At 40.2% G+C, this 25,764-nt stretch overlaps 1 protein-coding gene across 8 annotated transcripts in view; it reads right to left on the bottom strand.

The window, feature by feature from the left end:
• The window catches only part of GPHN (gephyrin), a 648,078-nt gene that overhangs the window by 60,784 nt on the left and 561,530 nt on the right, over positions 1-25,764 (bottom strand). The window lies entirely within an intron of this gene.

The following is a 25,764-nucleotide window of genomic DNA, read 5'->3' as shown; positions in this document are numbered from 1 at the left end:
TGTATGATCAACAGGTTTCCCTCGTGGTCTTTGTGTTAGACCTTTGATAGTCATGGAGGTCCCACCAAGACTTAGGTAAGACCTGTTGCCACCAGTATTCTCATACTGGTTACAGTGCACTTTACTCAGGTCTCTTAAGCCTCTTTGCTCAGGTGATTATTTGTTTATGATCATAAGTCCAGCATTTTATGTTAAACTCTGATCTTTTTTTGTTGCACTCCCAAAGCTAACTGATATTTACTTTGTTTGTTGTAAGAATAAGGTTCCCAGGATTTTTTGGTTATCTGACCGAATTTATACTAATTTCTGTTTTCTTTGGTGAAGGTGTGCTAAAGCATGGATTTGACACTAACCATCTTGTTTGGCTACACTGTTTTGTGTCTGTAAGAATGTTTCTTAGTTTATGTTTGAGAAATTGGCTTTGGAACAGATCTCCTCTCTACCCATTCTGGCCTGCTGATTTTTAGGGTCAGCTGTCAGGGGTTCAAACTTAGTGTTAAGGACTTTAGACATAATATATAAGCGATATTTTCCCTTTTGACGGACCCTTAGGTAATTAATTCATGGATTCAGCTAACAATAAACTTGTGCTAACTCCTGGCATAACTCTGGGTTCTGTTTTATCTTTCTTGCATTTATCTTTCTAAAAAGCATAATTTCATCAAGGACAATTTGAATTGCAGTAGTCATTTTGGAGTGCTTTTGACATGACCACAATCATTCATTTGAAAACACTTTTAGAACAAAAGGGGAACATAATTCTGAATATTCACTGATTATCATTTTTATTGTTATGCAAAGATTCAAAATGAAATTTAAATAAAAACATAAAAAAATTCAGTTCTTTTGTTAAACCCTCATGAGAAGGTTCTCTGTTTTATTTATCTAAAAGAGAAATCACTTAGTTTATTGTAAAAGACCTCCCTCTTTGTTTCTGTTCTTCAGAGATTTAATCCTATGGTTGTAACCACGGGCCCATTTAGAGCCAGTTTGAACAGATCCCATCTCTTATCAACAAAGTGATTAAGGATTGTCTTTCAGAAAAACTGCAAAGTCACGCAGCCAGGGCGTGCACAACAGAAGAAATCATGACCTGAAACGACCTTGGAGCCAAATAGCCTCCTTCTATGGAACCCAAGGACCAGGATGTGACCGGAACTTGAAAGCTGGACTAGTATCAGAAGCGAGGGGTCCCTCATTCAGGAAAATACAGTGTTAAAATTCCTTCCCAATTTCATCATAGATGTTTAGAACCTCATCATAAATGTTTAAAACCTCATCATAAATGTTTAAAACCTTACCATAAATACCTGAAGCCCACCAATGGAAACCTGTCCCACCAGCGTTTCCGTGTGCCAACCTGTTCTCCCTAACCTCTTAAATTTTGTCCCAAATCCTGAATTGGGGAGACAGATCTGAGGGCACATGCCCCTTGTCTCCCTGGAGATCCACTTTGCAGAATAAAAATCTGATTCCTCCCCTCAAAGGCTGGTGCCATAATTAATTGGCTCGTTTATGCACATCGGGCAGAGAACCCCAATTTTGTGCGGTAACAATTGGTGATCACAAAGGCACGAGGTCCTGTGACGACCTGCCTGAGGCTCTGGAACCCCTGGCGGGGTGTGGGGTCTTTTCATCGACCCTAAGCGGCTACCTAGACAATTTAGTCTAGAGGCTCGACTGATTGGATTCCCATTTCCCCACTGCAGCGCTCCAGGCCCAAAGGCGTGTTTTTTTTCCTTTGGGAGAAGAAAACAGCTCTAGGATCAGATGTCTTTTGGGTGAGTGACCTTGTTAAAAAGCACCTGTGCCTAAAATTGTCTAATATTTTCTCAGGATTGTGGGTTAGAGGCCCCACTGGTGAGATTTGGTTGCTGGGTTAAAGTCCCAAGGCAAGGGAGACAATATAAAAGGGTTACAGCTGCTGGGGCACTCAAATGGATCGGGTTCGAGTCCGGAGCTCTGGGATAGGGTCCCAGAATACTGGATTTCTGTGTCTGTTTATGTTTGACTGTGTTATTTGTTAAAATTGGCTGATTGGGGACTGAATTTCTCGGTGACCATAACAAACTGCCTTTTAGACTAATCTTAGGAGGGTCTTCTGACTCCGAAGAAAAGAGGCACTGTTCTCTCTGGTCCTTTGGGACGTTCCCAGGTGACTGGGGACTTTACAGAGGTGTCGGGGTGACTGCCCATGACCTACAACAGCCTCATAGGGACCCCACCTGAAGAACATATCTTACTGGGCCCTCATTGTTCGTGGTGAGGCAGTCGGCAGTGGCAGCTCATCCGGGGCTTAAGTCACCTGAACTTTGTGGGTGCCAGAATATGTAAGGGAAAGAGTCAACCCCTCGATTATTCTTGGGGAAGCTGTTCCCACAAACACACCTTAAAACACCTTTCCCTAGAAAGACTTTGTTGCGGCCACCTTGATAAAAGCCCCCTCAAAATGGAAAATAAAAATAGTATACCAGAATGTACCCCCCTGGGATATGTTCTTCAAAATTGGGCAATGTTCAGTTATAAGCCCATGGAAAAAAAGAAAATGATTTTCTTTTGTAACACAAGCTGGCCCCAATACTCATTGGAGTCAGATGAGGTACGGCCCCAGAATGGGTCTCTGAACTATAATACCATCTTGCAATTAGACCAATTCTGTAAAAGAGAAAAGAAATGGGACGAAATCCCTTATGTGCAGTCTTTTATGTCTTTATATCAGAATAAGAATTTGGAAAAAAGATGTAAGATCATGATTCAGAGGGAAGATCCACAGAAAAAACCTGTTCTCCCAGAATCAAAGTCAGAGGATGATCTTGTCTTTCCGCATTTGCTGTCTCTGCATTAGCACCCCCACCATATGCTGGAGGCACAGTTGGAGATGACCAGGAAGGGCACAATGACCCCCCTGAAGCCGCTGGCTTGGCTTTATATCCCCCACTTCCTAATAGTCAGATAGGAATGGTCTCCCCGTCTCACACCCGTGGGGGTACCCAATTCAGCCCAGGGCATGCTCCACCCCAGGCAGGGCAATTCCCCCTAAGGCAAGTTCCCGCAGGTCTCGATGAACAAGGCCAACCCAGAGGTTTTTTGTATGTGCACACTCCCTTTTCAACTTCGGACTTATACAACTGGAAAAACAACATGCCTACTTATTGAGATGATCCCCAAAAGATGGAAAGTTTATTTACAACCATCTTTGCTACTCATGATCCCAACTGGGCTGACATTCAGGCCCTTGTGAACACCTCCTCACCCGAGAGGAGCGCAGGATGGTACTGGGCAAAGCTCACCAGGAGGCTGAGAGACTCCACGAGTTACAACCTAACAATCCAGTCAGCGCTCCAGTGGTAGAGGCCATGCCCGGAGTTGACCCAGGCTGAGACCCCAATGACCCTGGAGGCCGGGCAAAGTTAAACTATTATAAAGCATGTTTAATAACTGGAATGCAGAAGGGGGTCCCAAAGATGAAAAGCTTAAATAAGGTCCAGGAAGTACAACAAGGGCCAAAAGAAAATCCTTCAACCTTTCTGGAGAGAGTCTTTGAAACCTATAGAAAGTATACTGACATTAACCCAGAGCATCCGGATAACATGAGACTGACCTTATATGACCGTTATCAATCAGAGTGTCCCTGATATAAGGAAGAGACTGCAAAAATTGGAAGGGGGATTAAGGATGTCCATCTCACAACTCGTTGAGATTGCGTTTAAGGTGTTTACCAGCCGAGACCAGGAACAAGAGAAACAAAAACAGCAGGAGATGCGAAAGCAAGCTACGCTACGCTACTCGCTACGCTACTCGCTACTCTACTCGCTACTCGCTGCAGCCCTCTGTCGCAATCCTCCAGGGCCTATGAGAGAAGACAGACAGCCGTGGGTAAGACCTGGCGCACCCCTACCTTCCAACCACAAGAGATACTCAGGCCTGGGGCCCAGACAATGTGCCCTTTGTAGGCAGGAGGGTCATTGGAAACAACCTTCCTCGGCCAGAAGGGAAACAGGCTTGCCTCAAAGCCTCCCACCAGATGCCCCAGCTCGCAGATAAGGACCAGGAATGACGGAGCCTGGGGGCTCCTTTAACCTCCATTAGCTCCATCGACATTTCCCACAAGGAACCCCGGGTAACAACAGCAGTGGGAAAGAAACTGATGGACTTTCTAATTGACACCAGAGCTACTTATTCTGTATGAAACACCAGGCAGGGCCCCCTCTCCTCCAAGACCACATCCATTACTGGTGTATCTGGGGAAGTCTCTCATAAGCCTTTTCTACAACCACTCAAGTGTCACATAGTGAAAACGTATCTAAAGCACAGCTTTCTGTATATGCCTGAGTGCCCTATCCCCTTGTTGGCATGAGATTTACTGACAAAATTAAATGCCCAAGTAACTTTTTCACCAGAAAAAGTAGACATTAAAGTCCTCCCAGATCAAGCCTGTGCCTTCCAAGCAGCTGTTACAACTGGGAGAAGAACCTTAATCAGAAGTCCCTGAGGAAATTCTGCAAAACGTAAGAGCGGATGTTTGGGCTGATGGGAGGCCAGGAAGAGCCAAGACGGTTGATCCAATAGTAGTTAAACTCCGCCCAGCCGCCAAGGCTCCAAATTTAAAGCAATACGCTTTAAAGAGACATGCAAAGGAGCGTATAAAACCTCTGATAGCCACCTTTCTGAAATGCTAACTAATCTGACCTTGTCAGTCTCCGTATAACCCTCCCATCCTGCCAGTACAAAAACCTGGGACCAGAGACTACCATTTTGTATAGGATTTGAGAGCCATTAACCAAATTGTAGAGGATATACATCTGGTGGTACCAAATCCTTATACTTTGCTTACAACTTTATCTGGAGACTTCTGCTGGTTTACAGTTCTGGACTTAAAGGATGCCTTTCACCGCATACCCTTAAGTCCCGAGTCCCAGGAACTGTTTGCCTTTGAATGGGACGATCCAGAGACTAAGGTAAAACAACAATATTGTTGGATGGTACTTCCACAAGGATTTAAAAATGCCCCCACCATCTTCGGGGAAGCTTTAGCCAAGGACTTAAGGGATCTCCAGTTAAGTGAAGGAGTCTTAGTCCAATATGTGGATGACATACTGATTGCTAGTAAAACTAAGGAAGCTTCAGACCAAAATACAATCCTTACTTTAAACTTTCTGGCAGAACAGGGATATAAAGTTTCTAAGAGAAAAGCACAAATTTCTCAACCGACTGTAAAATACCGAGGATTTGAGTTATCAAAAGGACAAAGAAACTTATTGCCAGCTTGAAGGGAGGCATTAGCTAGGGTGGCTGTGCCCACCACTAGAAGATAGTTGCGAGGGTTCCTGGGCATGGCAGGATTCTGCCGTATCTGGATCCCTAACTTCGGACTGACAGCTAGGTCCCTCTATGAGGCTCTCAAGGGTGGAGATAATGAACCCCTTAATTGGACTGGAGAATGCCATAGAGCCTTCCAAACCATTAAAGAGAAGCTGCTTACCACACCTGCTCTAGGCCTTCCAGACATTCAAAAGCTGTTTGACCTGTTTGTCCATGAGAGGCAAGGAGTTAGCCTGGGGGTACTAACCCAGAATTTGGGTAACACGAGAAGGCCTGTTACCTACTTCTCAAAATGGCTGGATATAGTGACTAAAGGATGGCTGGTCTGCCTGAGGGCAGTAGCAGCCACCTATGACTTGTTACAGGAGGCAGAAAAGTTTACTTTGGGTCAGCCCACCACTGTGCACACCCCTCACAGTGTACTTCCTCTTTTGGAACAGAAGGGAGGATACTGGCTCACCTCTGGCAGGCTAGGCAAATATCAGGCCATACTACTGGACAACCCAAATGTAAAATTAAAGATGGTATCCACCCTAAATCTAGCCACTTTGCTTCCCACTACAGCAGGAGAACCTGTCCATGAGTGTATACAAATAATTGAAGGAGTTTATTCTAGCAGACCTGACCTGACTGACCAGCCTCTGGAGAATCCAGATATAGAAATGTTTACCGATGGGAACAGCTTCATGGACCATGGACTTGAAAGGCTGGGTATGCCATAGTAACTCATCAGGAGGTCCTAGAAGCAGAAGCCCTTCCTCCAGGTACATCTGTCCAGAAGGCAGAACTCATAGCCCTCACAAGAGCCCTACATCTTGGAGCTAAGAGAAAGGTAACCATTTATACTGATTCTAAGTATGCCTTCTCTGTCGTGCATGCACATGGGGCTATACGGAAAGAGAGAGGTCTACTAACTTCAGGAAGAAAAGAGATTAAACATACAGAAGAGATACTGGCCTTATTCGATTCTGTCATGATGCCAGAAAAAGTGGCCATAGTACATTGCCTGGGCCACCAAAAGACTGATAGTTATATAGCTAAAGAAAATAATCTGGCTGATCAGACGGCCAAACAGGCAGCCAGAACAAAAACCCCAAATCCTAAGGCCCTAGCACTCATCCCAAGGATGGATTTGTCCCTGTTTAAGCCTCAGTATTCAGAAACGGATTTAAACAGAGCAGAAGAATGGGGATTTCATACAGACTCTCACAGGTCAGATGGTAGGCTGGATTTATAATAAACAGGGACTAGTGCTTACACCTGAGCACTTAATGGAAGAAATCATTACTCACTTGCATCAGGGAACCCATTATGGGAGAGATGCAACCTATCATTGGCTACAGAAGTTTACTGTTGGTCCACAAATGCAAAGGACTATCCAGAAGGTAGTACAAAATTGCTTGATTTGTGCCAGAAACAATCCTAAAACTGGGCCACCGCCAATAATCAAAGGGGTACAAACCCGAGGGACAAAACCAGGAGACGACTGGCAAATAGATTTTACTGTTATGTCAAAGCCATGGGGAATTATAGATATTTGCTGGTATTTGTGGACACCTTCACAGGATGGGTCGAAGCCTTTCCGTGCAGGACAGAAAAGCCTTCTGAAGTAACAAAAGCCTTACTAAAGGAAATTATCTCTCGTTTTCAGCTGCATCTTTCAATTCAAAGTGACAACGGAGGAGCTTTCATAGCCAAAGTAACACAAGAGGTGTCTGGAGCCCTTGGAATACAATGGACAACATGCTTCATGGAGACCTCAGTCTGCAGGAAAGACTGAAAAGATGAACCGTACCTTAAAGAAAACAATTGCTAAAATATGTCAGGAAACCAACCTAACATGGGACCAGGTCTTGCCAGTTGCCCTGCTTAGGGTAAGAGAAGCCCCTAAAAGTAGGCTTCAATTAAGCCCTTATGAAATGTTATACGGGAGACCTTTCCTTAAGACTAAGTATTATTGCAATCTTGAAAATGGCCGTGTTGTAAAAGAACTGGATGCTATAAAATGTGTACAGTCTCTAGGTGCTACTTTATCTGCTATACCTAAATATGCCTCCAGCTGATTAATGTTTCCTACTGACGTTCCTCTGCATTGCGTAAGCCCAGGGGATTGGGTCCTCGTCAAGACTTGGAAAAGTCAACACCCTGAGGACCAACGGCAGCCTAAGTGGGATGGACCCTATGAAGTCCTTCTGGTTACACATTCTTCAGTAAAATTAAAGGGAGTTAAGCCTTGGGTACACCACTCATGAGTAAAAATAGCACCCGTTTCCAGCCAGGACCTCTGTTGTCCCCTTTATAATTCTCAAGCAGGTAACGCGCTTCGTGGACAGCAGGATATGGAAGGACCAAATCATCTGAACATTGGGTGGGCATGGAGGCCTACAGCCAGCAGTTCTACCCGAGAGTATTCCTATGAGCCTCTAACTGATCTTAAGTTATTTTCAGAAAAAGCAACAAAAACTGAGGAAACTCTTGGGTCTCCAGGTACCAGGCTGAGTGGGTTTCAACTCCTTTTCTGACACCTGACTTTGACTGACCAATACAAATATCTCCAAACCAAGATGAGAAGACGACGACATCTGTTGTAGACCACTGTCCCAAGACTCTGGACCAGGCCTGTATTCTTAACCTTATATCTCTTCATTTAAATCCTTGTGAAGTTTAGACTCTATATAATTGATAAACAATTAATTTCTAGATTGCTTTACTTTTTATAGATTAGCACCTGATTACAAAACCCTTTTTGATTAATCACAAAAATGTCATTTAAGATTTTCCTGATACTATGTTTGTTTTTCCAATCCACATCTGAATGGGCCTCTAATTGCAATGTTTTTTTACAAACATTGCCACACACAAAATCAGTCCAATTGTTGGATATGTGGCCAACTTCCCCTTTCTAGTACATCTGGGTTACCTTGGTGGGTTTCTCCTTTACAAGGTACGGACTGGAAAGCTTTACAACAGTTTATTATGATGGAAAGATCTAATATTCATAGTACATCCAACATTAGTAATTGTGATCCTGAAACATGGCCAATAGCCCACACTGTTAATGATACAGGGCATGGCTACTCTTTCTCTCTTACTCATACTATGCAATTATCCCAACAACTTGCAAAGAAACAAAAGAAGACAGATAATACTGGGAGAACTATGGGAGGTTTTACACAAATCTGGGATGGATATGTTTGGCTTACTCCTAGTTATGGATCTTTAAATGCACCAGTACCCTTATGTTGGGAGCAAAGAAATCATTCCAAACAAAATTTTCCGAATTGCACTCAAAATATGGGATGGATACCCCCCGAATCATGCCAAAATACTGTCATACTTAAAGAAAATGATTGGTTTGGAACAGACTGGTCTCGGTGGCCAGGCATTTACTGGGTGGCTCCTAATGGAACTCAATGGTTAGGTGGAACAAACCTCTGGCCTTGGCTATTGCCTGGATGGCTAGGACACTGCACCCTGGGTTTCCCTTAGATGCAAGGAAGGATTCGCCCTGAGCTAACATCCATTGCTAATCTTCCTCTCCTTAAGGCCAGATGGGCTCATGCGGTGTTCCACTGGTATGACCACCTACCGGCTATATTTGCTTCTTCCGAGGGGCTAGAAGATGTCATAATACGTGTAAAAGCTCTGACTAAATTTACTCAACAAGCCCTTAACGATAGTCAAGCAGGAATAGCCTTGTTAAATACTGAGGTGTCTTTAATGAGAAAGGCTGTCCTTCAAAATAGAATGGCCTTAGATATTCTAACAGCCTCCCAAGGTGGTACATGTGCAATTATTGAGACTGAATGCTGTGTCTACATACCTGACGAATCTTCCAATGTGTCATCCCTCTTAAAGCATGTGAGAAAGCAAGTGAATGCCTTGCGCGATCCCACACCCGGTCTTGATTTATTTGGTTGGCTTCCCTCAGGTATTGGTTCCTTTTTGAGATCCGGATTACAATTTCTATTTCTATTACTTCTTGGAATTCTTGTGTTAGTCATAATATTCAAACTCATTACTGTTTTCTTTACTCAGTGTTGTAAGACTAGTATGCAAGCTAAAGTAATGATGGCTCAACAATTTGAGATGGTCGATCAATTCTATCACTCTGGATGAATTTCTCTTACTGATCAAGCTTAAGAACTTATTTTAAAACTAGTCTTTCTATAATTGTAGACAATGTAATCATAAAGAGTCACAAAAAGCACATGTACAATGCTTGCTCAACAATCTAAAAACATATGAAGAGCTTCCTCCGTTAATGTGTGTGTGTATATATATATATAAATATATCTATGCTTGTCCACTATTTCCCCCCAATGTGGATAACTAGGCAAACTAATGGGATAAAGGCCTAGCACCGAGGGACTTGAGGGACCCAGGGCAGGTAGCAACCACCCTGGCGGCGAGGGATGATATTTTGATCGTCAATGCTTTCTATGGAAAGATTATCAAAGAAGGGGGAAATGATAAATGAATGGAGAGCAAGAGGATATATTAGAATATATGAGGGAGCCATTTGGTTTAAAATTAATTCAGCCTAACCCAGTTTTTTTTACAAAAAGGCCTGACTGGCCTGTTGGGCAGGCTTTGTACATCTGCTTTAAACATTTACAATGCTCCAAAGCCAAGATAGGGATGACGCCTTCCCTCTCACTCTGGCATCTCTTTATAAATAAAAATTTCTTCCTAATGAGGTACGGTTGTACTTACTAATAGGTCCTTTGGTGATGGTCTTGTTACACCTTTTGCCCAGGTTCAAGATTCTTAATTCTCTTGCCAAGTCTATTCCCAGAGACCCAAGGATATCAATCCCTCCGGGAATAATGCTCTGGAACTTGTGCGTAGTTACAATTATAAGCTGGTCATTCCTCAGGCCCTTGTTAGGCCTACGCCCCTTACCAGCAGGAAGCAGCTAGGGCGGTCGTCATCCCATTCCCTCAGGATTGAGGAATGAACAAAAAAAAAGAGGGGAGATTTGTAACCACGGGCCCATTTAGAGCCAGTTTGAACAGATCCCATCTCTTATCAACAAAGTGATTAAGTTTCAGAAAAACTGCAAAGTCACGCAGCCAGGGCATGCACAAAAGAAGAAATCATGACCTGAAATGACTTTGGAACCAAAGAGCATCCTGCTACAGAACCCAAGGACCAGAACGTGACTGGAACTTGAAAGCCGGACTAGTATCAGAAGCGAGGGGTCTCGCATTCAGGAAAATCCGGTGTTAAAATTCCTTCCCAGTTTCATCATAGATGTTTAGAACCTCATCATAAATGTTTAAAACCTTACCATAAATACCTGAAGCCCACCAATGGAAACCTGTCCCATCAGCACTTCCGCGTGCCAACCTGTTCTCCCTAACCTCTTAAATTTTGTCCCAAATCCTGAATCGGGGAGACAGATCTGAGGGCACACGCCCCCTGTCTCCCTGGAGATCCATCTTGCAGAATAAAAAGCTGATTTCTTCCTTCAAAGGCTGGTGCCATAATTAACTGGCTTGTTGATGCGCGTTGGGCAGAGAACCCCAATTTTGTGTGGTAACATCGTCTTGATGAAATTGTTAAAGGGCCTACGACTGGTTGTAATGATTCACTTTCTCTCTTTTTTTATGTATTGAAATGGGTTTGTCTGCATCTAAGACTTTTCCCCTCTTTACAAAGGGAAGATGATTAGACTTTTATAGTAGTCAGTAACTCTTTCCATATCCATTGCAAACAGCTCCCTTATACATCCTCACATTTCTTCCTCTCTCTTCTGGAAAACTTAATTTATTAATTGATCAAAAACCAACCCTGGTCATTATGGGCACACCTTAGAAATACCCAGATAGCCCAGATAAACAGATCTAACACAAAAAGAGGGGGAAAAAGTCAGATTATAAACTCTAATGGAGCATGTTCCTATTCTAAATGGCTTTTCATTAAACTCTGGGAAAAAAAGTTTTAATTGAGAGTTAAGCTAATTGCCTTGGTTACTAGGTTATAAGAAGGAAAAAAGAACACTCAGAGCTTTTAACATAATTTAAGGAGTCTTTAAGAATTTAGTTTATAAATACAGAGATTTACAAATTGTATTAGAAAAAAGTTCATAAGCTATTTCTATTATGATGACTGGACAAATCAGACTGATTTAATAGTTTCAGTTTAAAAACTATCGTGTGTTTTCTTCCTGACTTCACCATCATGTAAGAAAATTATACTAGAATAATATTCTAATGATGCAAGCCTGGGGCTTATTTTCTCATACATAAAAAATCCTAATTTTAATCTTCTAAATTTCCTTTACTGGTTTTGCTAGAAAATAGCAAAATTTGTGTTCATCTGAATCTGGGAATGATGATATGGAATGTCTCTGAAAAGAGACTGATGAGGTTCAAGACATGCTATCCGAAAATATGGCACTTGGCATATCGAATATTTTAAGCTGAAGGAATTTGAAAAATGGCATGTGCACGAAGGACTTTCTGACCTTGTCCTGAAGCAGGTCATAAAACCCTCACGTGAGAGGTGCCTTCCCTATGCCCGGAGGAAAGGAGCATCCTTATCTCTGAAGATGAAGGGACACAGAAAGGAAACTGAATGAACAGGCCTTGCTAAGTTTCTCCCAGTTTACTAACTTACCTCATACCCTTTGTCCTATTACATCTTTCCACGACTTCCCACTCTTCATCAAACCTAATATAAAAATGGTCAGGTTTAACCGTTTCTTCAGGTCTTCATTTTCCTATGAAGGTGAAGGGGAGCAGGTTTTGCCACCCCAAGATATGCCACTTTGGCATGAGGATTATTTTGAGATAAAGACAATCAAAAACCCTGCATATTCAGGAAAAGCTCTTTATCTCCCCTCAACTGCCTAATTGGAAAAGGAGCCTGCACCAGCAATAGAGCTATTACCAGAGATACCTTTTCATCTAAGAAACTTATCTGCATAACAGGGCAACTTGTGTTTTCTAAACATCTCCTCTGCCTTCCTGTGAATGGCTTTCCTCCCTTTTGTATCCCAAGAACCCTACCCTTTCCTTAGCTCAGGATGTTATATAAGCCTCAATTATCTGGCTGCCTTTTTTTTTTAGGAAAAGTGGCCCTGAGCTAACATCTGTTGCCAATCTTCCTCCTTTTTCCCTTTTTTCTCCCCAAAGCCCCAACAGATAGTTGTATGTCATAGTTGTACATCCTTCTAGTTGCTCTATGTGGGATGCTGCCTCAGCGTGGCTTGATGAGTGGTGCGTAGGTCCGCACCAAGGATCTGAACCTGTGAACCCTGGGCCACCGAAGTGGAGCACGCGAACTTAACTGCTACGCCACTGGGCCGGCCCCTCTGGCTACCTTTTGAGTCTTCATATCTTTATGGGCTCCTGTACTAGACAATTGTTTGTTTTTTTTTCCTGTTCATCTGTCTTATATCGATTTAATTATTAGACCAGCCAAAGAGCCTAGAAGGGAAGAAGCGAAAATATTTCCACCCCTACAAAGGCTCTCACGTCATGTAAAACTCATATTAAATAAATGTGTATGACTTTCTCTTGTTAATCTTCTGTTACAGGGGTAACAAAATTTATAACCCAAGAAATTAGAAGGGTAGGGGAAAAATATGTTTTTCTTCCCCTACAAGATGATTTCTTATAATGCTTCTACTAGATCATAAGATTTTATATGAAATTAAATCTTAATTTCCAGACAGCTAATTCTAAGAACTTTAATATTAATTTGAGCAACCGATAAATAATCTTGGATATGTAGACAGTATCATGTTTAATATACCAGTGCTCTTATTAAGTACATCATTAACAGGTTAAAGTACCATCATTAACAGGTTAAAAAGGATATATGAATGTAGAGGAATACTTGTGCAAGATAATGAATATGCTTTGCTTATCAGGAAAAAACAGAACAATATTTATCTTTTTTTTTTTTTTTTGTGAGGAAGATCGGCCCTGAGCTAACATCTGCCAATCCTCCTCTTTTTGCTGATGAAGACTGGCCCTGGGCTAACATCCATGCCCATCTTCCTCTACTTTATATGGGATGCCGCCACAGCATGGCTTGACAAGCAGTGCCTTGGTGTGCGCCTGGGATCCGAACCGGCGAACACCAGGCCACCGCAGCGGAGCATGCACACTTAACTGCTTGTGCCACTGGGCCGGCCCCAGAACAATATTTATCTTAAAGTAAAAATTATCTGATTGTGCCAGAATATGAAGGAAGATAGTGAAAAAATAAATTTGGGGGCGTTGTTATACAGTGAGTATAGAAAGTCTGAAGGGAAATGACTTTTATTATTTAGGAGTAATAATGATACTGGCTCAAGATAAGGTTGACATAAGGGAAGCCATATTGTAGAAAAGAAACCCTATTGTAACTTTGAATGACCTCTGACTAACTAACCCAGCTGGATATGCACCCTCCAGGAGATCTAACTGCTCTGTAGATTTTATAACCCCTGCTTGTGCATGTACCTCCCAGCTGCAATAAGATGATAACTTCGTTATTTTGAGTTCCTTAGGAATGTGATGACCCCTGAACAGAGAGTCTACGCTGATAGCCATCATCAACGAAAACTGAAAGACCTGGTGTGGCGACTCCCAGTCTATAACATCCAAGAGTCCACATTCCCATCCCTCTCCCCTATAACTCACCGGCCTACATAACTGCTGTAAGATTTTGTGCCCCCTTAAGATGTTCTTTCAGACATTGGTCGGCCATCTTCCCCCTTGCTAGCAAGCTGTAATAAACTGCCCTTTCTTTTCCACCATCTTGCCTCTTCACGATTGGCTTTTGTCTCGTGGCAAGGAGATCGTGCCCTTTGTGTGGTAACAATAACTACAAATAATGAATTTACAGGAAGCATAATATGTATTAAAAATATTGACAAAGTTGGTTACATGACATGGGTTTATTCATAAGGAAAAAAGTTCTATAAATCTTTTACTGCAAATTGTTACTGGAATTTGGGTTTTCTTTTTGCTAAAAATGGCCATGTTATTTTGTGCCCAGATAACCCAAAGTCCCTTTTTATAACCAAAATACTCTGTTAACTCTCTGGTTTATGGCATGTTCTTAAATCATTTTAAACAAAAGCTTCTAATAATCACAGTTAACTTATTGCTGATTAAAAAAATATTATCTGTAAATATTTCTTGCCTTTATTTATGACATATTAATATCTTGTCTCCTCTGACAACTCTTCTCAGTTTTGCCTTTTCCAAATTCAGAATAATACCGTTAAGATATCTTCTATACTTTTTAAACAATTTTTGAGTTTCCTGGATGGCTACTAGGTAATACAAAGATTTGCTCTTTTCTCCCTATAAAAGGAAAGATACTAAAGTATTTGACGTATTTTCATGCCCAGATTTGGAAGTCTAGAATCATGGCTTTGAAGAACCTTGCAAACTTTGATAATATACTTGTCTTAATGTTTGCTTGTATGGCAGTGGCCAAATGTGTAACCTTGAGAGCCTTAGATGCTGCTGCACGTCTGCTGTTAGGCTATATAGTTCAACAAATTATCATGCAATAAAGAGAACATTGTAGGGGAGCAGAATTTGCCACCTCAAGATGAGTCTCTTTGGCATGAGGATTACTTTGGGCTGGTTATTTTTTAAAAAACTACAGACATGGGAGAAGCTCTGAAAACCAAGTAGAAGTTACCCTTTGTAAGAGACATTTACATTTGTAAGGGAAATCTCCATTTGTAAAGGTGTCTCCCTCTCTGTACCAAGAAGAGGGTGATGACCTTATCTCTAGAAACTCTTATCAATGCAGAAGGCAAGGACTCAAATCTGCATAATAACCTTACTCTTGTTTACTGTGCTTTTTTTGGTAATCTCCCATAACTGACTCCCATTACCCTCAACATCCTCCTGTGTCTTTAGCTGAAAATGGTTTTTTAGGTGAGGGGCTTCAGCCATTCTGGCGAGTTGCTCAGTTTTCCTGGGTTTCCCCATGTATACATATTATTAAACTTTGATTTTCTTCTGTTGTTCTGTCTCATATCAATTTAATTATTAGACCAGCCAGAAGGACCTAGAGGATAGAGGAATTGTCTTCCTCCCCTACAACATGAAGGCATGATGCTTGTAGAGCATCAAAACGACTACCTCAGAAAACCTAATACACAATCACCACCCATCAGAAAAGTGGTACAAATCTGAATTGATCACATCTCCAGAAGATAATAACAATTTAATTTAGGCTGAAAGTAGCCAGAAGTGGGGGTGACTGAGAAATGACACTGAAATCAGAACTTCCAAAACAGATAAGTTGTGCCAAACTGAAACCAGTTCAACATGAGCTTGACGTAAGGGAAGCCATTTTCGTAGAAAAGGAGCCATATTGTAACTATGGATAACCTCCAAGTGATTAACCCAGCTGGACATACTCTGGCTTGCGCGCAGGCTAGACAATAAATAACTGAAACATAAAGAAAACTGCATGCATTATAATTTATGACCCCCGCTTAGCTTTATACCTCCCAGCTGTGATAAGATGGTAACTTTGTTCTTTTGAGTTCCTTAAGAATATAGCTACCCCCAGTCTGTGATGCCAGATGCACAACATTCTTTTTTTTTTTTTTTGTGAGGAAGATTAGCCCTGAGCTAACATCCATGCCAATCCTCCTCTTTTTGCTGAGGAAGATTGGCTCTGGGCTAACATCTGTGCCTATCTTCCTCCACTTTATATGGGATGCCGCCACAGCATGGCCTGACAAGTGCACGCCCGGGATCCAAACCTGGGCTGCCAGCAGCAGAGCGCACGCACTTAACCACTATGCCATGGGGCCGGCCCCTGGACAACATTCTTGACTGTCTCCTCCAACGACCCCTGGAGAGATTCTATACTGGCATCCATCATCAATGACAGCTGAAAGGTCTGGTGTGGCATCCCTCAGTCTACAGTGCAAGATGGTGTGGCAACCCTCAGTCTATAGTGCCAGATGGTCAACATTCCTGACCCCCTCATCTATAGCCCACTAGCCCTATATAACTGCTTCAAGATTCTGTATTCGCCTTAAGATGGTTCTTTAGGACACCAGTCCACCATCTTCTGATTTGCTAGCTCTTTGCTTAGTAAAAGTCCTTTCTCTACCACCATCTTGCCTCTTGACGGATTGGCTTTTGTCTTGTGGTGAGCAGATCATGCCCTTTGCATGGTAACAAATCTATGGCACGGAACACAAACTATCTTAGCCTAAATTGTTTTAATAAGCAGCTCATTCAGAACCATATGTTCTAAGATAAGACGATGAACAAATTGATTTAATAGTAACTCCATATAGACTCATATGTTCCAAAGATAAGACCACTGACTGTTCCAGCAATTTGCCTAGATTATAAATTCTGACCCAGTCCTACCCAGGTCTCCCTTACCTAAAATCACCTTATGACTAACTCTGGCACATTCAGTATCCTACATATACCCTTCTGTAACTTGCCCCTTTTAAGACACTACTGAGAGTCTGTCAAGGTGGTACCCTTCCTTTCTGCAAATTTAACACCCACTCAAAAAAACAAAAGATAATCAACATGTTTCATGTTTCTCTGGTGGTCTTTGTATGGGGGTTTTGACACTTCTGTTGCTCAGTAACACACATCTACTTAAATTATCTTCCTCAAACACCAATTTCATGACTTTCTCCTCTTCAACTTTACTCAGCACTGTCTCCCAGTCTGCCAATCCACCTCATTTATTTTCATTGTTTAAATACTTTACCAAAGGCTCAAGATGCACCTCCTTTAAGAAACCTACCATTAAAAATTTTATCCCATGCAGCTGTCAGCTGTATTCTTCTAGAACTTTGTATACATCTAATATTAATAAACTATCATTAGTTAGTTTTTTCTCTAATTTTTATATGTGCATATTTCTTTAAAACTTTTTCAAATTTTAAAATAATTATATATTCACAGAAAGTTGTAAAAATAGTACACAGATGTCTCCTGTACCCTTTACCCAGTTTCATCAGCAGTAACATTTTACATAACTACTGTATAATATTAAAACCAGGAAACTGACATTGGTATAATGTATAATTCTTTGCCATTTTACCACATATGTAGATTTGTGTAACTGCCACCTCAATCAAGATACAGAACTATTTCATCACCACAAAGATATCCCTCATGCTAACCCTTTGTAGTCATACTCTCCCTCCCCTCCATCCATAACCCATGGCAACCCCTAATATGTTTTCCATCTCTATAATTTTGTCATTTCAAGAATGTTATAGGGGGCCAGCCCCGTGGCTTGGCGGTTAAGTGTGCGCGCTCCGCCACTGGTGGCCCGGGTTCGGATCCCGGGCGCGCACTAATGCACCACTTGTTGGGCCATGCTGAGGCGGGGTCCCATGTACAGCAACTAGAAGGATGTGCAACTATGACATATAACTATCTACTGGGGCTTTGGGGAGAAAAAGGGAAAAAAAAAAAAAAAAGGAGGAAGATTGGCAATAGATGTTATCAGGGCCAGTCTTCCTCAGCAAAAAGAGGAGGATTGGCATGGATGTTAGCTCAGGGCTGATCTCCCTCAAAAAAAAAAAAAAAAAAGAATGTTATATACATGGAATCATATAATATGTGACCTTTTGAGACTGTAAGTATAATCCCATTGAGATCTATCCAGGTTGTTGCATGTAGCAATAGTTCATGCCTTTTGATTGCTGTTTCCAGTTTTTGGCTATTAGAAATAAAGCAGACCATTTATATTTAACCTAATTATTGATATGTTAGGGCTTACACGTGCCATTTTATTTTTTGTTTTCTGTTCGTGCCTCTTTTTATTTTTTGTTTTTCTGTTTCCTTTTTTTTTTTTTGCCTTCCTGTGGATTACCTGAACATCTTTTAGAAATCCATTTTGATTTACTCATAGTGTTTTGGAGTGTATCTCTTTTGTAGATTTTTTTCAGTGGTTGCAAATAAATATGCATGCTCATCACAACACTGTCTATTTTAATAGCGAAAAATGATAAACAAATTAAATATCTAACAATAGGGAATTGATTAAATTAATTATGAGACATCCATAAAACAGAACTGTTACATAGCCATCAGAGATGGATTATAGATATATATTACTATCATTGAAAGATATTTGTGATATGCTATTTAAGTGAAAAAAAAGCTGATAATAAAATAGTATTTATACAACTATCTCATTTTTATAAATAAATATATATTTATATGGGCATAGAAATAAGTCTGGATGACTATATATCACAATGTTAGCAGTGGTTTCTTTCTTTTTTTGCATTTCTCTAGAATGTAAGCTTCATGAAGATATGGACTGTTTTTTTTTTTTTTATTTACTACTGTATTCCTGGCAACTAAAATAGTACTTTGCATATAGTAGGGACTCAATATATACTAAGTAAATGAATAAATGTTTATTTGTATATTCTAGTTTTCCTATAAGTAAACTGTTACTACAATCTAATCTCTCTATGTTAAAAATAAATAGTGTATACTCAAAAGAATTTAAAGGAGGTTCTTTAAGAGATATTTGTACACCTATATTCATGGCAGCATTATTCACGATAGCCAAAAGGTGGAAGCAACCCAAGTGCCCACTGATGGCTGGGCGGATAAACAAAATGTGGTGTATACATACAGTGGAATATTATTCAGCCTTAACAAGGAAGGAAATTCTGACACACACGACAACATGGATGAAACTTGAGGACATTTTGCTAAGTGAAATAAGCCAGACACAAAAAGACAAATTCTGTGTGAGTCCACTTATATGAGGTACCTAGAATAATCAAATTCATAGAGACAGAAAGTAGAATTGTATGGGGCCGGCCTGGTGGTGCAAGCAGCTAAGTGCGCGTGCTCCGCTTCGGCAGCCCGGGGTTTGCATCCCAGGCGTGCACTGACGCACTGCTTGTCAAGCCATGCTGTGGCAGCGTCCCATATAAAGTGGAGGAAGATGGGCACAGATGTTAGCTCAGGGCCAATCTTCCTCAGCAAAAAAAAAAAAAAAAAAAGGAGGATTGGCATCGGATGTTAGCTCAGGGCTGATCTTCCTCACAAAAAAAAGAAAGAAAAAAAAAGAAAGTAGAATGGTGGTTGCCAGGGGCTGGGGTGAGGGGGAAATGGAGAGCTGTTATCTAATAAGTAAAGAATTTCAGTTTTGCAAGATGAAAACAGTTCTGGAGATTGGTTGTACAACAATGTGAATGTACTTAATACTACTGAACTGTACACTTAAAAATGGTTAAGGTGGTAAATTTTATGTTATGTGTATTTTACTACAATTAAAAATGAAAAAAAATTTTTTTAATGTCACTGATGATTTTGGCAAAAACAGTTTCAGGGAATAATGATGCCTCTATAACAAGGGGCAAGTCAGGAAGGAAGTATTCCACTCGTTATGGTAAGAAGGGAAAAATGGTGAGTGAGATGAGGTAATGATGGAACATCAGGTGGACATATCCAAAAGAAGTTGAAAATAAAGGCTTGAACTTACAAAAGAGGTCAGGACTGGAGCTATAGATATGGGAAATTACCTGCATATATTTGACATGAGAGAAAAACTCTAAGGGAGAATTTAGAGAGAGTGGAGGACACAGCAGAGAACAGAATCTTGGAGGAATACTCCATTTAGGGAACGAGAGAAAGATAACGAAGAAGAGGGAATAAAGAAGTAGTAGCTGGGGCACGGAGAAAACAGAGTCACAGAACACGAGGAAAGAGACAGTGTTAAGGTGGTGAGCGAGCAGTAGCACTGATGTTAAATGGTGTAGACAAGATAAGCAGAATGAATACCAGGGCAGGACTTGGAGATTAGGAGGTTATTAGTGTACTCAAGAAAGCACTTTCTGTACTAACGGGGCACTAATCAGATTTGGGAGTTTTAAGAGAAAGGGATAGTGAGGAAGGAAAGGCAGTGGGTGCAGACCTCTCTTTCCACAAATCTAGTAGTGAATAGGAGGGGAACAGTGCAGTAGCTAAAGGAAGCAACAGGGTGTTAAGTATTTGGACGTGGAAGGGAGACAAGCCACTAGAGAGAAAACAATCAAAGATAGAAGACATAGGAAATAATTTAGAAACCAAAGTTCTGAAGAAGATGAGAAAGAATGAGTTTAAAGGTAGAAGTAGAGGAATTGTTCTTAGAAAGGAGAAGTACTTTTTCCTTTTAGATTAGAAGAAAGGAAGACAGCAAAAGGAATGGGGAAAATTTTGAGGTAAAGAGAAGAGAAGATGAGAGAGTCTCCATCTAGTTCAGTTTGACAAATATTTCTTAGCTTCATTTTTTCTATAAAGGTGGTGAGGTCATCTGCCAACAGTGAGAAAGTAGGGTTGCTACTGAGGTTTAATGAAGGTGTAGAATGTATGAATGAACTTTCCACTGGAGCAATGTCCTAGGAAATCAACAAGACAGTTATATCAGACTTACTGAGCAACTTTAAGTGCCAGGTTGACATCAAATGGCAGAAATTTGTAGTTGGCCAGGTAATCACAGTTCTATGAATCTTTTCAGTTATGTCTTTCTGCTTGGGAGCAAAAATGGAGAAAGTGGAGGATGGAGTCATTCCATTTAGGTATTAGCATAGTAAGTAAAGGAATAGATTAAAGGAGTGAAGCTATCTGAAGTGTTAGTGAGGGCAATTTTAAAGTGGTGAGCCACGGTCTCTAATCTGGACAAGAAGTATAGTATAGCTAGAAGAAAGTAATGGACTATCTAAATTGACAGATTTCAGGGACTGCCATTGAAAAGCTGGAGAAATGAAATTTAAAGAAGCTTTAGTGCAGAGTGGAAGGGAAGCATACTGGCAGAGTGGAAAAAAGTCATCACAGCCAAAAGACTTACATGTAACCAGGCTCCCACACTTACACAAAATATATGATGTTAGGCAAGTTGCTTTGTTTTTGAGTTTCAATTTTCCCTTACATAAAATGAAGGATAATTATACTAATCCCTAGTGTCGCTTTAATCATAAAACACATAGCAGTACTGGTCATAGTAGGCACTCAACTTCCTATTCCTTCTCTTACGAGTGGGGACAAAGATTTTAAAATTCTAGCTTTACAATAGCAGCTGCTTGTGGAAGGCCCCAAAGAATACTATATGGAGATTTTAGACAGACTTTATATATCTAAAGTTCAAACTTGTTTGTACAGGCCTCTGTTATTGACAGCGGCCAAGAAAATTACAAAAGATGGAATAGAATAAGGAAAGGCATAGTGGAGATAAATACACTTGATTCTCTGTGTGTGTATGTGTGTATGAGAGAGAGAGAGAGAAAATATGAATGAATGAATGAATATGAGTTATGTAATATGGCTGAAGGTGATTGAAACAGTACCCTTAAAACTAGAAGATCTAGCATCTACTGAAGGAATAATTATTGCTAATATCTTGGGTAACTAGATAACAAGTGTACAATCTTGTCTTCCTGAAGATAATGGCAGCTGGCTGACTGATGTTCAGATAAAGACCTGTGGGCTACCATCTAAAGTATCAAGGGGATCAGAATGTATTTTATGAATAAAGAGAGGTGATCAAGAGTCAAAATTAGAAAATAAAACTGGGAAATATAAAGGTTGGGCAAAGACGAGCAAGATATAGCTGCCTCCTAAGTGTAAAACTTGCATCTCCTAACTTCTATTTATACTCATTTCCTAAGTGACTTTATCTAGTCTCATGATTTTAAATATTATGTAAATACTGATAACTTCCAAATGTATGTCCTTAACTAATCTTTCTCCTAAGCTGCAGGCTAATACTTTCAATTGCCTACTCAATATTTCTACCAGAATTTCTAATAAGTATGTCAAACTTAACATGTCCAAAATGGAATCTCTGATCTACTGCCTAATGTTTCTTATCTGGGTAAATGATAACTATCCTTAGAATTGCTCAGGCCAAAATCTTGGAGTTCATCTTGACTCTTTACTTTCTTTTATATTCTACTTAGAATTCACTAGCAAATCCTGTTGGCTTTATCTTCAAAATATATCCTGGATCTGATTACTTCTCATCATCTCCACTGCTACGACTCTGGTCCAAATCTCTCGCTGGAGTATTGCAAATCCTTCTAACTAGCCTCCCTGCTCTTTCCCCTTTTCCCTCCAATATGCCATGGCGTATAAAAGCCAGAGTAAACATTTAAAAATTTAAAACTTATGTTCCACATTATGTTTCCTTTCCTCAAAACTGGCATTTCAGAATCAAATGATCTTGTTTCTGTTACCTCTCCAAGCTCATCTCCTTTTACTTCGCTCCTTCCTCTCTACTTCAGCCACACTGACCTCCTTGTTCCTCAAACATGACAACCACACACCCTACCTCAGGGCTTTTCTTTGTTGTTCTCTTTGTTTGGAACACAATTCCTCTCACAGCGCATACACCCTCAATGCCTTCAGATTTCCACTCTAATTTCACCTCATTAGTGAGGCCTGATTACCTTATATAAAACAGAAGACTCTATCAGTCAGATCTGGACAGGAAAATCAAACCTCTTCTAGGTATTTCAAATGGAGGGTGGGGTGGGAGAAGGGAGGATTTAATATAGGGAATTGGTTACAAATGTGTGTTGCAAGAGTTGGAGAAACAAAAGGAGAAAAGCGTGTTACTAAAGATCAGGAAGTCACCGTTATCCACAGGGCTGTTGGAGGACAGTGAGGAAACTGAGAGTTGAGGAGCTTATACTTCTCCTACCTTCTTTCCACCTTTTAATATCATGTTAATGCATCCCAATGGCAAAACCTAACTGGACCACAGCTGGACAGAGAGCCTGGGAAAGCAAGCTTTCAGGCTTCCAGGCTTACTGTACAGGGGAGAGTATAAAAGTGCCGATGTGGGGTAAGTTTCAACAGATAATATCTGGCATATATCTCTTCTACCCCCGCTCTTTATTATCTTACCCTTCTTTTTCTTCTTCATACCATTCACCACTATTTGTTTATTGACCATCCTCACCATTAGAATATAAATCCTGTAAGAGCAGGGAATTTGTCTGTCTGTCTTGCTGCTATATCCCCAGTAGTCACATCAGTGCCTGGCATCAGTATGGTAGCATACTAAGAGAGGAGGAATGGTGGGATTGGTCTGTCCCAGTGGAGAGGAATATTTTATCACTGACATTATTTAGAATTGCCAGTGCATGGTGAGAATAAAAAGCAGAATGACTTGTAGTCAGTTTTATTATTGTTTTCTAATTTTCTACAGACAATGCATCCTCTCACATGAGGGTAAAGGATTAACAAAACCCTTTCTCTATCTCTAAGGACAAATTTGACATTGGGTTAACTTTCTAGCTCTGTTCCTCTGGAAATCTGATAAACGTGAAATGTCAGCTTGTTGCTAGGCAACATTTCTTATGGTAAAAATGATCTCTGCTTGGTAACCTGTATATGGACTAGAAGGAACTATGAATGAACTATAAATACCTAGTGGAAAGCCATGCTTTTGTGCTTCCATGTATGTGGTGACACTTGTAAGCGGGCATTTTCCTTGTGGGGACCTTGGAAGCTGCTTAAGACTATTATAAGAAATACTGATTCCTATGTAGGACATGGAGCTTCTAAGTTGGTGGCTCCCATACTCTCCTAGTATAATTCTTGTTTCCTTGCACCTGAATGCCACTTGAAGAACAAAGAGAACAGCTAGCTGTTGGATGGCTGTGTGCACTGCTAAGAGGAATAGTCCCACAGAAGAAAGCCTGATGCTGCCCTGCTGGATAAATTCCTGTTCAATATCTTTCTAAGGAAATTGATTCAAGGTATAGTGTATTCACATTTTGTAAGTCTGACGTTTAGTTAAAAGAACCCCTGGTGGGCATTCCAGCATGTAATAGATGCTCAGTAAATATTTATTGAACAAATGCATGAGGTTGGAAACATACGCCCACAATTATATAATTACTGGTATTAGCTAAATTTTAACTCGCGTAGTTTGTGGAAGTCAACATATGTCTACCTTGGCTATTCTGCATTTGCTATAGTTCATAACTGTACCTCCCCAATTTTGAAATAATTCCCTCATCCTGAACAAGCTCACGTAGTCACAAAATATTGTGCAAGTTTTAAATATAGTATACACAGACATCTCGTATGGCATTCTTTGGGTTGCCCAAGGCGACTGTTCTGCTTACCAATATACCATAATGGATTCAAGAAGTGGACATATGTGAAGCCATATACATCAGGGGTAATCATAACTAATACTTAAGAGGAGCTTGTGCTGAGACTGACTAAATTATAGACTTGCCACATTAACATACAAATGTAATTTCTTTTGGCCTTTCTGAAAACAAATGATTCTTTTCTATGGTTTTCTGGCTATCTGAGAATCTCAAGCCTTCAGGAGAGATAATATGCTTTAATCTCTTTTACTCTAGTTTCCAGTATAGTGCCTAGCATAAGAGGTACCCAATAAACATTTGTTTAACTAAACTATATGGTCATAGAGAGTCATAACAACAGCTAACTTTGGATGGGAGTAGGGGAGGAATGTCAAGCTATATGGAACCACAGACTATAAAATTTAGAAGCATTATTCCCTTGGAAAACCATGGTAAGTACAGCAGGCCAGAGAAAGTAGGGGAAGGGAATCATACAGAATCTTTCATAACCTCTCTAAGAATAATCAAGTGTATGGAGGCAGGGAACTAGGACTACAAATTTTTCCTTAGATTCCATGATGTAAGTACCATCTCTGTTCTCACCCCATCACTTTTCCTTACCACTAGTAAATAGTTTTAGTAAAGAGTGTAAAAGACAGCTTTAAAAAAATACTACCAATGTACTCCGGGGGATAACTGGGAATATTTGTCCAGCTCTACAAAAGCATTAAGAATACAAGAAATATAACTTAAACAATGTTGCCTAATAACTAGTTATTTATGAGTTTGCTCATTCTCTTTAGCTTTCCCAAACCTCATGAACTCATTTAGATGCACAAAGCATATAAATAAATCACAAATAAGAACAGTTAAGTCAATCAGTTTAATAGAAATTTCTTTCTGATGCTAAACATAGTGTCAGTTGGTCCTAGGGATACTAAAATCTTCACTACATAGATCAGTTGAAAAGAATGTTTATTTTGAGTCAATTAATAGTTTTAGGGAATGACTAGTGCACCTATACTGGGAAGTAAGCAAATCTAGAATGTTGATTTATCTCTCCATTAACAAAAAATATTCCATTCTTTTCTTTTGCCCTTTCTAAAAGGACTATAACAGTAATTAAGAGAGGCCCTTGAAAATGTTCATTTCTAAGACTTTAAGAAATTAAAAATAATGGTAACATTATTGTTACCATTAATGGTAACAAAAAATGGCTTATTTTCAGAACAAAGTTAGAGATTAAAAAAGAAAAAAAAGAAATCCTGTTAATCTTTTTTTAAATAGTAAGGTCTACAAGAATTATTTTAAAAAAATCTCAGTAGTTTTTCATTCTGCTCATAGGCTTTGAATTTCACTTTTCAATAGTCCCAGTT

This window comes from Diceros bicornis, chromosome 24 (genome assembly GCF_020826845.1).
Source record: "Diceros bicornis minor isolate mBicDic1 chromosome 24, mDicBic1.mat.cur, whole genome shotgun sequence".
NCBI lineage: Eukaryota > Metazoa > Chordata > Mammalia > Perissodactyla > Rhinocerotidae > Diceros > Diceros bicornis.
The sequence above is the reverse complement of the archived record's forward strand: the minus strand, read 5'-3'. Positions and strand labels throughout refer to the sequence as shown.